A 10,741-nucleotide genomic window follows, 5' to 3' on the forward strand; every position below is an offset into this window, starting at 1 on the left:
GGCTGAACAACATTTGCTTACAGTTAAATGTAAAAAAATAGTATGCATGATTTTCAGTAAACGACCAGTCAAAATTGAAGGATCCAAAATGTTTTTAAACGGAGCAGAAATAGAACTAGTCTCCCAGTTCAAGTACCTTGGAGTCATACTGGACTCGAACTTGACTTTTAAGAAGCATATCAAGAAAGTATCCAATACCATGAACCTGTCAAACCCCAAGGGTCCCCGCCAACGTTTTGTTTTCACGACACTGTGTCTCAGGGGATCTTAATATTTAAGAACCTATTAATGTGTTATACCAGATTAACGGAAATAATCTCAGCTAACTGACGATACAAACCATTTTTACCAAAACAAAACACAAGTCTCATAAGAAGCATCTAAATGACCCCTTAGCGAAAAATGCTAACGGACATTGGCACAGAACTCAAGATAAAAGTACCCTTATTACTTATCGTAGCTGCACATACAAGATATCCGATTAAAGCTGAGGTTCCACAGATTATGTAGGTATATAGTATCATCACTGAGTGTTCCGGACTCGCGACAAGGGAAGCAAACACAGACATCACAACACTGGATAATGGAAGCACATATTTTAATATCTTCGCCGCATTTGATCATTTTACGAAACGGAAAATACTGGAAACTGTAGATCCTGCTCAACAGGATGTATTTACCAGGGAGGGGGTGAAGTAATCAGGTAAACGGAGTGATACGAAACGAGACGAAGAGGGACGGCGGGAACCGAAGAGAGACAGCGGGAAATGGAGAGAGACGAAGATATACGAAGACAGGCGGCGGGAGACGAAAAGAGGCTGCAGGAGACTGCGATTGAAGTAAAGTGACAGACAAACATTGAGAATTTAGATATAGTTAGATAGATTTAGAGTTTTGAAGACTCAACTATGATGAAGAGAACTCTGAACGTGAGTCAAGCTATAAGCTTGTTTTTTGACATGGAGGAGGAGGAACCTGTGATGTTGACCTCTGTGTCGTAGTTGACAGAAACCGCTTTGAAGCGTGGCACAGATAAAGACAGAAAAAACAGATTTTTGTTCATAATGTGTATATATATATATATATATTTGTATTATATTTATAATAACACTTTTGCCTTATCAGAATGAAATCCCATGCTACCTCAATCAAACTTTCACATTATCATAGTCACATCCCATGTATATATTTCCAGCTTTTAAATGGTTTCGTTGTGTATGTTTGTGTTATGAAAAATAAAATCATTTTCAAAATCTGTTTTTACGTTTTTGTTGTGATTTTGGGTCCAAAATGTTCATATAGTAGAAGATCACTGCTCTAAATAAAGTTAAAAATCCTACATCCAAACGAAATAAATATAATTAATTATGATGAATACGTTAAGTCTTGTTCATTGTTTTTCACTTTTATTAAATGTTTGATATTTCCGGTGGAAATGGTGGACTATCGGACATTCAAAATGCAGCATATTTTCACTCTTACACACATATATTCTCATTTTACATACATACATTTTCACTCTTACACACGGATATTCTCCTTTTGCTCTCATGCGAAATCTCATGTATATTTAGTTTTCGTTGATGAGACGAGACGGACTAAGGTGTTAATGATGGACTATCGGACATTCAAAATGCAGCATATTTCCCCCAAGTGTCTGTCAAAATGCATTTTACGTTTCTAACTGGCAATACCATTATTTCCTCTCTCTTCAGAAGAGCGATCTCCCTCTCTGTGTGCGGGGGATCACAGGAGGGGGGGGGGGGGAGAGCTGTGGAATGTGACACACGTTCCGATGGCCAATTCGTTTTAAAAAAAGGGTCCCCAACATAGGACACATGGGGGGTTGGGCTGGGGTTGGTCTGCAGCACATCACAGAGGCATTTAAAAAGTGAAGACAATACATTCTGGAAATGTTCACATCAGGCACCTTCAAGTTAAACAATACTACTGTACAGTAAACAATTAACACAGTAAATTATGTGGATTAAATCACATTTATTTCGTTAAAAATAAACGAAATGACTCGGTTTGCATTCATAAAGAATGCACAAACGTGTTTAATCGTTAATGTCAGATATGTACTAAGTAAATAATAGCCTACATTAGTTCCTGCTCAAGATTAGATTCAACTTTATTGTTATTGCACAGATTACAGGTAGGCCTACTGAGACAACGAAATGCAGTTTAGCTTCTAACCAGGTGCAACAAGCAGTAAAGTGAAAAGTAATGTTCACAATCTACAGAATAACATATATAATGAATTGAATGATGAATAAACAGTGGGGTATGAATACACTAGATATCAGCCTGTGAGCAGTATGAACAGTGTGTTATTGTGTTAATCGTTAATGTCAGATATGTACTAAGTAAATAGCCTATATTAATTTCATGATGGATTAAAACACATTTATTTCGTTAAAAATAAACAAAATGATTAAATGTAGGGTGAATTGCCCTAATGTGGAACATTTTTGCATTTCAGACTTCAGGAATATATTGCGACATGAAGCCGATACAATACATCAAAATCCAGTAACATTCTGAAATCCCCAGGATGTGTCCTAATCAAACCAAAAGAGAACATGCAGATATTAAACTCATAAAAGAAATGGTAGACATATTAGTACTCTTAGTGCCAAGTTGTCTCAGACAATCTGTTGTCCTAATGTGGGACAGTTCTGTGCAAAATGTGGGACACTGAAAAGTCTATATTAAAAAGCCTCAGTCACCTTCATTCATGTAATAAAAAAATCTCAGGCCAGTAACACTCAAAGCTACAGTAAATTTGCAATACCATGCTATGTTACTATTTATAATGTTATTGTGGTTACAACAGAAGATGTTTTTATTTAAATTGAAGTTAAATGCATCAATCTGGTGCACTGAGGGCAAAATTAGCAGATTTGTGGATACGGCTCTCAACACTCATATGAAACAGAACTGTTCTTACAATGTGTGTTGGAAGGTATTAAATTAATTACTATGCATATTTTATTGTGTAAACACACAGCTGATCACCTGAGAGCTGCCGTTTCATTCAGAGCGTTTAAAAAAAACGACGGTCTGATTTCAACAACTCAATGTGTGATTATTATAGCAGTAATATTAGACACTAATAATACAGTAAACTATGAACACTGTACATATTATTGTTTGCCCGTGGAATTAGGGTGATCGGTAGAGAGCCGCTGCATTTTCCTCCGTCGGATGTGATATAAAAACAAAGCGATTATTGTTGTTGTTGTAAACTCACGTGGATTAAATTTAGTGCATTCATTTCAACTCGCGAACATATGATACATTAAATGATCGCGAGGATGACGATCGAACATCGTTTGTTTGACCCTGGATGCATTTCCTAATCTAAAAACATAGCGATGGTTTTGTACTTACGCCAACGTGAATTAAACATTATTTTGTTAAATAAAAACATGGTGATGTTTAGTAAATGATTACATGTCTCTTACTTAAGCACAGAATATGATCGTATCCGTGACATATATGGATCTTAACAAATATCCGCTATATCAGATACCTGTAGATCAGCTGTTTATTTCACATGAGTTTCAGTGTGGCAGCTTTTCACAGCTCCCCCTGGTGGATCCATGATCCATTGCAGCTGGTTTCATTATAATTAAATGTATTTATCAAGGGGGCGTTTCAAGTCCTGCGGGGGGGTTTTCCTTATCAGCAGGGGCCCACCCCGTGCCGATCACGGACCCGCACGGGTAGGCGTCTGAAACGAAGCGCTACATCTGTAAGTACAAAATATTTTTTGGACGGACACTATAATTTACAGTTTTTTACCATGTTCAATCTGAATTTTCTTTAAAATAAAAAACATCTATATTGAATCTGACTTTCCTACATCCAACTCACAGGTTTATCATTACTTTGAGAGAAAAGATTATGAATTTAACCCTTTTAGAAGATATGGTCATTTGTTCTGGGAATGTCATTTTCGAGCCTGAAACCTGAAAAACAGGCTCGGGGTTTAACAGGTTAAATTCAACTTGCTAAATTGTAACCTGTTAAGCCTGTTTTTCAGGTTTCAGGCTCGAAATTGCTATGCCCAAAACAAGGGATCCCACTGTGGGGCGGTGCACTGGGCACTGCCTCCTGACCCCTGCAAAAATCGCACCATAAGCGGCTGACTGAAGGCTGACCTGCCTCCAAATCCCTCATGGCAGGACGAAATGGCTGCTGCATACACCTTAATTGTGGAATGACAGCCCCCTGTCCACCAGTATCTGTAAGTAGGTAAGAATAGAGCCCAGTGTGCATGACAGAGGCTCAAGACTCCTTCCTTCACACCATCACCGGAATCCCGCCCACTTTAGCCTGTAACAGGCTGTGGTGGATTCTGCTCTTGCTGCTGGGATAGTTTGAATAACGTTGTCAGACAGCCCCACCTGTCTCAGCCTGTCCCACTCAGGAGCCAAGCCTGTAATATTATATTTTATGATAATGTTATGTTCATTGTGAAGCACTTTGGCAAACCCTCTGTTTTTAAACTGTACTATATAAATAAAGTGGATTGGATTGGATTGGACAGGTTGGCCCAGAGTGGGTAACGCCCCTATTGCACCTGCTTCCTGAGACAGACCTGAAGAATAGCCCAGGGCTGGCCCACCATCATCTGTGTTACCCCCTCGTACCACGGTGCCAGGCGGCGAGCTGCTCCCACCTCACCCTCTCCAGGAGGGGGGGGGGGGGGGGGGGGGGGGTAAGGTGCAGCAGTGGAAAGGCGTAAAGCAGCTTCCTTGGCCATGGCTCATGTGCAAATGCGTCCACCCCCAAGGGCGGATTGTCCCACCGGGCCAGGGAGAACCACAGGGCACAGTAGCTGTTGCGCCGATCGGCGAACAGGTCCACCTCTGCTCTCCCGAACTGAGTCCAGACCTGCTTCACCACCTCCGGGTGAAGCCTCCACTCGTCTGGCAGGGGTCCGCCTCTTGACATGAGGTCGGCCCCCCGTTCTCCCGTCCCGGGATGTGCAGGGCCCTTAGAGACAACACATTCTGTGAAACCCACAACCACAGGTTCTCTGCTGCGGTCAACAAAGCTATTGAGCGGACTCCGCCTTTCCTGTTGATGTAAGGCAAGGCAAGGCAAGGCAAGTTTATTTATATAGCACTTTTCAACGCAAGGCAATTCAAAGTGCTTTACAAAAAATGAAAGACATTAAGCATTAAAAAAGAAAAGCTAATAAAATAAACATTAAAAGGAAAAATACATGGATAAAAGTTACAGTGCAGTCTAAAATATGAATAGTTCAATTAAACATTAAAAGAAAAAGTACATGGATAAAAGTTACAGTGCAGTTTAAGATATTAATAGTTCAATTAAAAGCAGCGACAAAAATAAAAGTCTTCTTGCTGGATTTAAAAGTAGTCAGAGTTGCAGCGGACCTGCAGGTTTCTGGGAGTTTGTTCCAGATATTTGGAGCATAATAACTGAACACTGCTTCTCCATGTTTAGTTCTGACTCTGGGGACAGAAAGCTGACCAGTCCCTGAAGACCTGAGAGATCTGGATGGTTCATAATTTAGCAGGAGGTCAGTCATGTATTTTGGGCCTAAACCATTCAGTGCTTTATAAACCAGCAGCAATATTTTGAAATCTATCCTTTGACACACAGGAAGCCAGTGTAAAGACTTCAGAACTGGAGTGATGTGATCCACTTTCTTAGTGTTAGTGAGGACTCGAGCAGCGGCGTTCTGAATCAGCTGCAGCTTTCTAATAGATATTTTAGTGAGACCTGTGAAGACACCATTGCAGTAGTCCAGTCTACTGAAGATAAAGGCATGGACAAGTTTTTCCAGATCCTGCTGTGACATTAGTCTTTTAATCCTAGATATGTTCTTTAGGTGATAGTAGGCTGACTTAGTAACTGTTTTAATGTGACTGTTGAAACTCAGGTCAGAGTCCATGACTACACCTAGATTTCTGGCTTTATCTGTTGTTTTGAACATTGCAGGCTCAGCGCTAACCTTTATACGTTCTGCCTTGGCTCGAAAAACCATTACCTCAGTTTTATCTTTGTTTAATTGGAGAAAGTTCTGACACATCCAGTCATTGATTTGTTCAATGCACTTACTCAGTGTTTGAACTGGAGCATAGTCTCCTGGTGAAATTGTTACGTAAATGTGTGTGTCATCTGCATAGCTATGGTAACTTATTTTGTTGTTCTTCATTATCTGAGCCAGTGGTAGCATGTAGATGTTAAAGAGAAGAGGCCCCAAGATGGAGCCTTGAGGTACCCCACATGTCATATTTGTCAACTCAGATGTGTATTTACCTATAGAAACAAAGTTGTTTCTATCCTTTAAGTATGATTCAAACCAATTTAAACCAATGTACGCCACTGTGGTGCGGTTCTCGCTCCTCACAAGCACATGTTTGCCCTGTATTAAGGGTTTGAAGTGCTGTAGGACCAGCATCACTGCTTGCAGCTCCAAGAGGTTGCTGTGCCGAGCCTCTGTCAGAGGTCAGCAACCACCTACAGCTCTCTCTAGGCACATCCTCCTCCATCCTGTCACTGAATCGTCTGGGAAGACTGTGATATAGGAGGTCACTTGCCCCAGTGGAGCTCCCCTCCGCAGATTCCCTGGGGACCCCCAGAATCGGAGGTTGCTCTCTACTGAGGGGGGGACGGTCACCAGATGTCGTTTGTATCTTGAGATCTAAACGAAGGCCGGTAAACCACCTCTGTATGTGACGTGCATGCAGAAGTACGAGTGGCACTACGGAGTGAGCAGCCGTCATGAGACCCAAAGTCTGCATGATGATCAAAGCTGTCACCGTCGCCCCCTGACACAGCCTGCAGACAGCCCGCAGCAGGGATGCCTGTCTGCTCTCTGTCAGGGTGGCACGTAGTCTGCCTGCATCGAGCATCACCCCCAGATATTCTACCTGCTGGTGAGGTATGGGGGAGCTGTTCTTCCAATTGACCGCAACTCTTTTTGAACCCAACTTGGTTAGGTGTAGGATCAATTGGGCAGTGTGAAACATTGCCCATTCCCTGGACCTGGCCATGACTATGAGGTCGTCCAGATAAAAGAACACCCTCTTGTCATGGTCCCGCAGCGGCTGCAGCACCGTAGCTGAACGTGCGTGGGGATAGGGAGTAGCCGAACGTCAGTCTGTTGTACTCGTAGGCTAATCCCCTGGAAGGCAAAACGCAAATACTTTGTGTTTTGGAGCAATTTCGCCATGAAAGTAAGCGTTCTTCAAGTCGTTGGTTGTGAACCAATCACCTGGCTGCACCAGTCCCAGTAACTGTTTCATAGTTAACATATGGAACTTCTTGCATGCAATGTGCTGGTTCAGGCATTGAAGATCCAGAATGGGCCTGAATTCTCCTGTCTTCTTCGGAACCAGGAAGTACAGGGAATAGTGCCCCTTCTGTCTGACTTGAGTGCACATGCCGAGAGGAAACCTATCTCCTCCTGGGATGACAGATTTGCCTCTCTCATGCCTCTGAACGGAGGAGGGATGCTGCAAACCTGGAGTGAATAACCCAGTCTCAGTGTCCTGTCTGTCCGCCCTGTTAATACAACACTGGTTTTCCATTCCCCATAACATTGTGTAAGAGTTATCTCTCTCCACATTTCCACTTTTCACCATAATGTCCGTTTCAAAGAGGTGGCATTAGGACATAGGCCCCACGGGAGCGTGCCGCGGTGCGTTCAAGGACCTCAGTAGAAAATCGGTCCCTTTTCTGTGTCAGCCCCCATGCTAAAACTCCCTTCTTATAGAAAGGTTTGGCAGCGGAGTAGGCCACCAGAGAATACTACAGCTTCTTAGCTTTGGCTCCACAGCTGCTGGCATGTCCCCTGAACACAGTTGTGTGGGGAATGGAAGCCCCACAAAAGCTGTGTACTGACAGAGTAGAGGGGCAGGACACTGAGACTGGGTTACTCACTCCAGCTTTGCAGCGTCCCTCCTCCATTCAGGGGCAATAGAGAGTCAAATATATCATCCTGGGAGGAGATAGGTTTCCTTTCAACAGCAAGTCGAAAAGAGGCCCTGTTACAAGAACGGTGGGTTACGTATTGTAACCCTAGGAGTGATGTGTGTGTGAAAAATGCATTTAGTAAAAACGATGGCATTTATCACAGAGTAAGAGTCATCTCTCTCCACAATTCCATATGTTCCCATAATGTCTCATGCTGTGGCACGGCCATTTTCTTACGATGTTAATTGGACACCCATTATGAGGCGCGGCCCCCGTGAGAGTGGCCGCGGTGCGTTCAGGGACCTCCGCAGAAGAACAGTGGGTTACATAGTGTAACTCTAGGTCTAGAGTGATATGTGTGTGTAAAATGCATTCAGTAAAAACGATTGCATTTATCCCAGAGTAAGAGTCATCTCTCTCCACATTTCCCCATAATGCCCGTTTCAAAGAGACGACATTATGACGACACGTCCCCCCACGGTGTGTTCATGGACAGAAGAAGCTCCGATTAATACCTCTTTCTCTCTAAGAGAAAACAGCATTATGGCGGAGCGCGCGCTCTCACGGAAGCGTGCCGTGGTGTGTTCAGGGACCTCAGTGAAAAATCGGTCGTTTTTTTCTCTGAGTGGAAACTGCATTATAGAAAAACGGCCCTTTCTGTGTCAGCCCCCCATGGGTCAAACTTCCTTTTATGGAGGGTTTGACGTCGGAGTGGGCCACCAGAGAGTACCACAGCTTCATAGCTGCGGCTGATTGCACATCCCCTAACTCTGGGATAAATGCAATCGTTTTCACTGAATGCATTTCTCACACACCACTCTCTCTTGAAACCGCACAGTGTTTTGACAGCACTTCGGTTTATTCCACTCACGTGCACGCACCCACCTGCTGGCTCCTATACTGGAGTTTACAGAGGGGGCGGGGAGTGTGGGACAGCGTTCTTTCCTCAAGGGGTGAGCAAGAAGCAGCCACGCTGCGACTACTCCTCACCCACGTGACGATCCAAAGAGCCCTTCCGTAAACACGGGGGCTCCCGGTCCGGGAGATCAACAACACGGTCCTTTTGGAAAGTGCGACGTGATCCCTCACCGGGATATCACACGGCAGACAACGGCGGCGGCCACGATCAAGCAATGAGCGAGATGCCCAACACACCCGTGTTTATTTGCAGTAGCCCTGTCACGCGATAGCGTTGCAGAGCTCTTTTCAGCTCCCTGCCCAGCCTGCTGCCCGCTGGGAGCATCTGCACTCCGCCGCTATGGTCATCACCGGGCGGTGGACCTCCGCGGACCGGACCCAGAAGTGCTCGACAACGGCAAACGGAGCCATCCGCCCCGCTGGAATGGTGAACGTGAATGGTGAACGTGAATGGTGAACGTGAATGGTGAACGTGAATGGTGAACGTGAATGGCACCGCCTCGGCCGTATCCTGGTCCCCCAAACACTCTAAGCAGAGGTGGTGGAGATCGGCGCTTGCGATCAAACCAGGGCAGGTGGGGCATGGCCGAGCTTCCAGTAATGGTGAGTACATTTTTCGTTTCTTCTAATGTTCTAATCTTCGTTCGTTTAACTCTTTGGTTGTCAGCTCGTCTGAAGAGAAAAAAGGATAGTGGGCCGGCGGGTGTAGCCGCCTTTATATACTGTGGGCCTGCGCGCGCATTCATGTAGGCTCGCCCCGATTGGCCGGTTAGGTTTACGTAAACTCAGTAGGTGAAAGCACGCACAACATGATAGAGAGTAGTACCGATAGAGTCCAGTAGAGGGCGGAGCCTGTGTGAAATATAACAAATGACTATAACTTAACTTCTAAATGGATTATATGAATAATTTATTTTTATGAAAGTAAGGTTATATATGTGAGTTGTATGTAGAAGTGTCAGAATCAATATAGATGTTTCTGTGTCAGAGTCAATTCAGATGGAACGTAGTAAAAAAAGGTAAATTCATACCTCCGCCTAAAAAAAACCCATTACTTATAGTGAAAACCAGGGTGCAAACTGGAGGGGAGCAGGGGGAGCTGTGGTGACATGAGCTCCCCTGGGAACATGGTTTGTGAAATTTGGGGGGAACTCTCTAAAATACTTATATGATGATCAAATAAATTCCATTTTGGGCATGTTTTTTTTTTCAAAGGTGTAAAATAAGTGAAATAAAATTATATTTAGAGTTTATGATTCATGAACAAAGTGTTGCCTGCTTGCACGCTGCCCGCAGCTCCACCCACTACCCACTCACTCACAAGCTCGTTTAGTTGGCACTGCATGTTTACCAGGCATTGTTGCTGCTGCTGACATGTCGAAAATAAAAAAAGAACTTACCTTGGGCAATTTCTTTAAAAAGACGGCCAAACAACCTGATCTAGCACATCGTACGTTGTGACTTCTGCTACAACAGAACCGAGAGAGAAGGGAGCTAACGTCAGTGATAGTGCTAACTTGACAGCTAACGTTAACTTGGGGGCTGAAGAGACACAAGAAGACGAGCCAAGAGAAGTTAACTTGATGACTACAACTACCATAGTAGAGGTCGAAGGAGATGTGGAAGAAGATGATGATGCTGCTGATGACCACCCCACCTGTTCTTCCTCTTCCTCCCTGCCTGCTGCTCGAGATGGGGGGGGTGAAGTTGCTGCAGTGGTCCTGCGGCCGCCGGCTGGCTGGACCAGCCAACAGTGGAGTTAGTGGATCACACGCCTCCCATGGCTGTTCTCCAAGGATGGATGCATAGGCTGTACTCTTTGCAGGGATGCTAAACGCCTTCTCCTCAGTAGGGCTACTGA

The sequence above is a fragment of the Pseudochaenichthys georgianus genome, unplaced genomic scaffold (assembly GCF_902827115.2).
Source record: "Pseudochaenichthys georgianus unplaced genomic scaffold, fPseGeo1.2 scaffold_267_arrow_ctg1, whole genome shotgun sequence".
In the NCBI taxonomy this organism is placed as follows: domain Eukaryota; kingdom Metazoa; phylum Chordata; class Actinopteri; order Perciformes; family Channichthyidae; genus Pseudochaenichthys; species Pseudochaenichthys georgianus.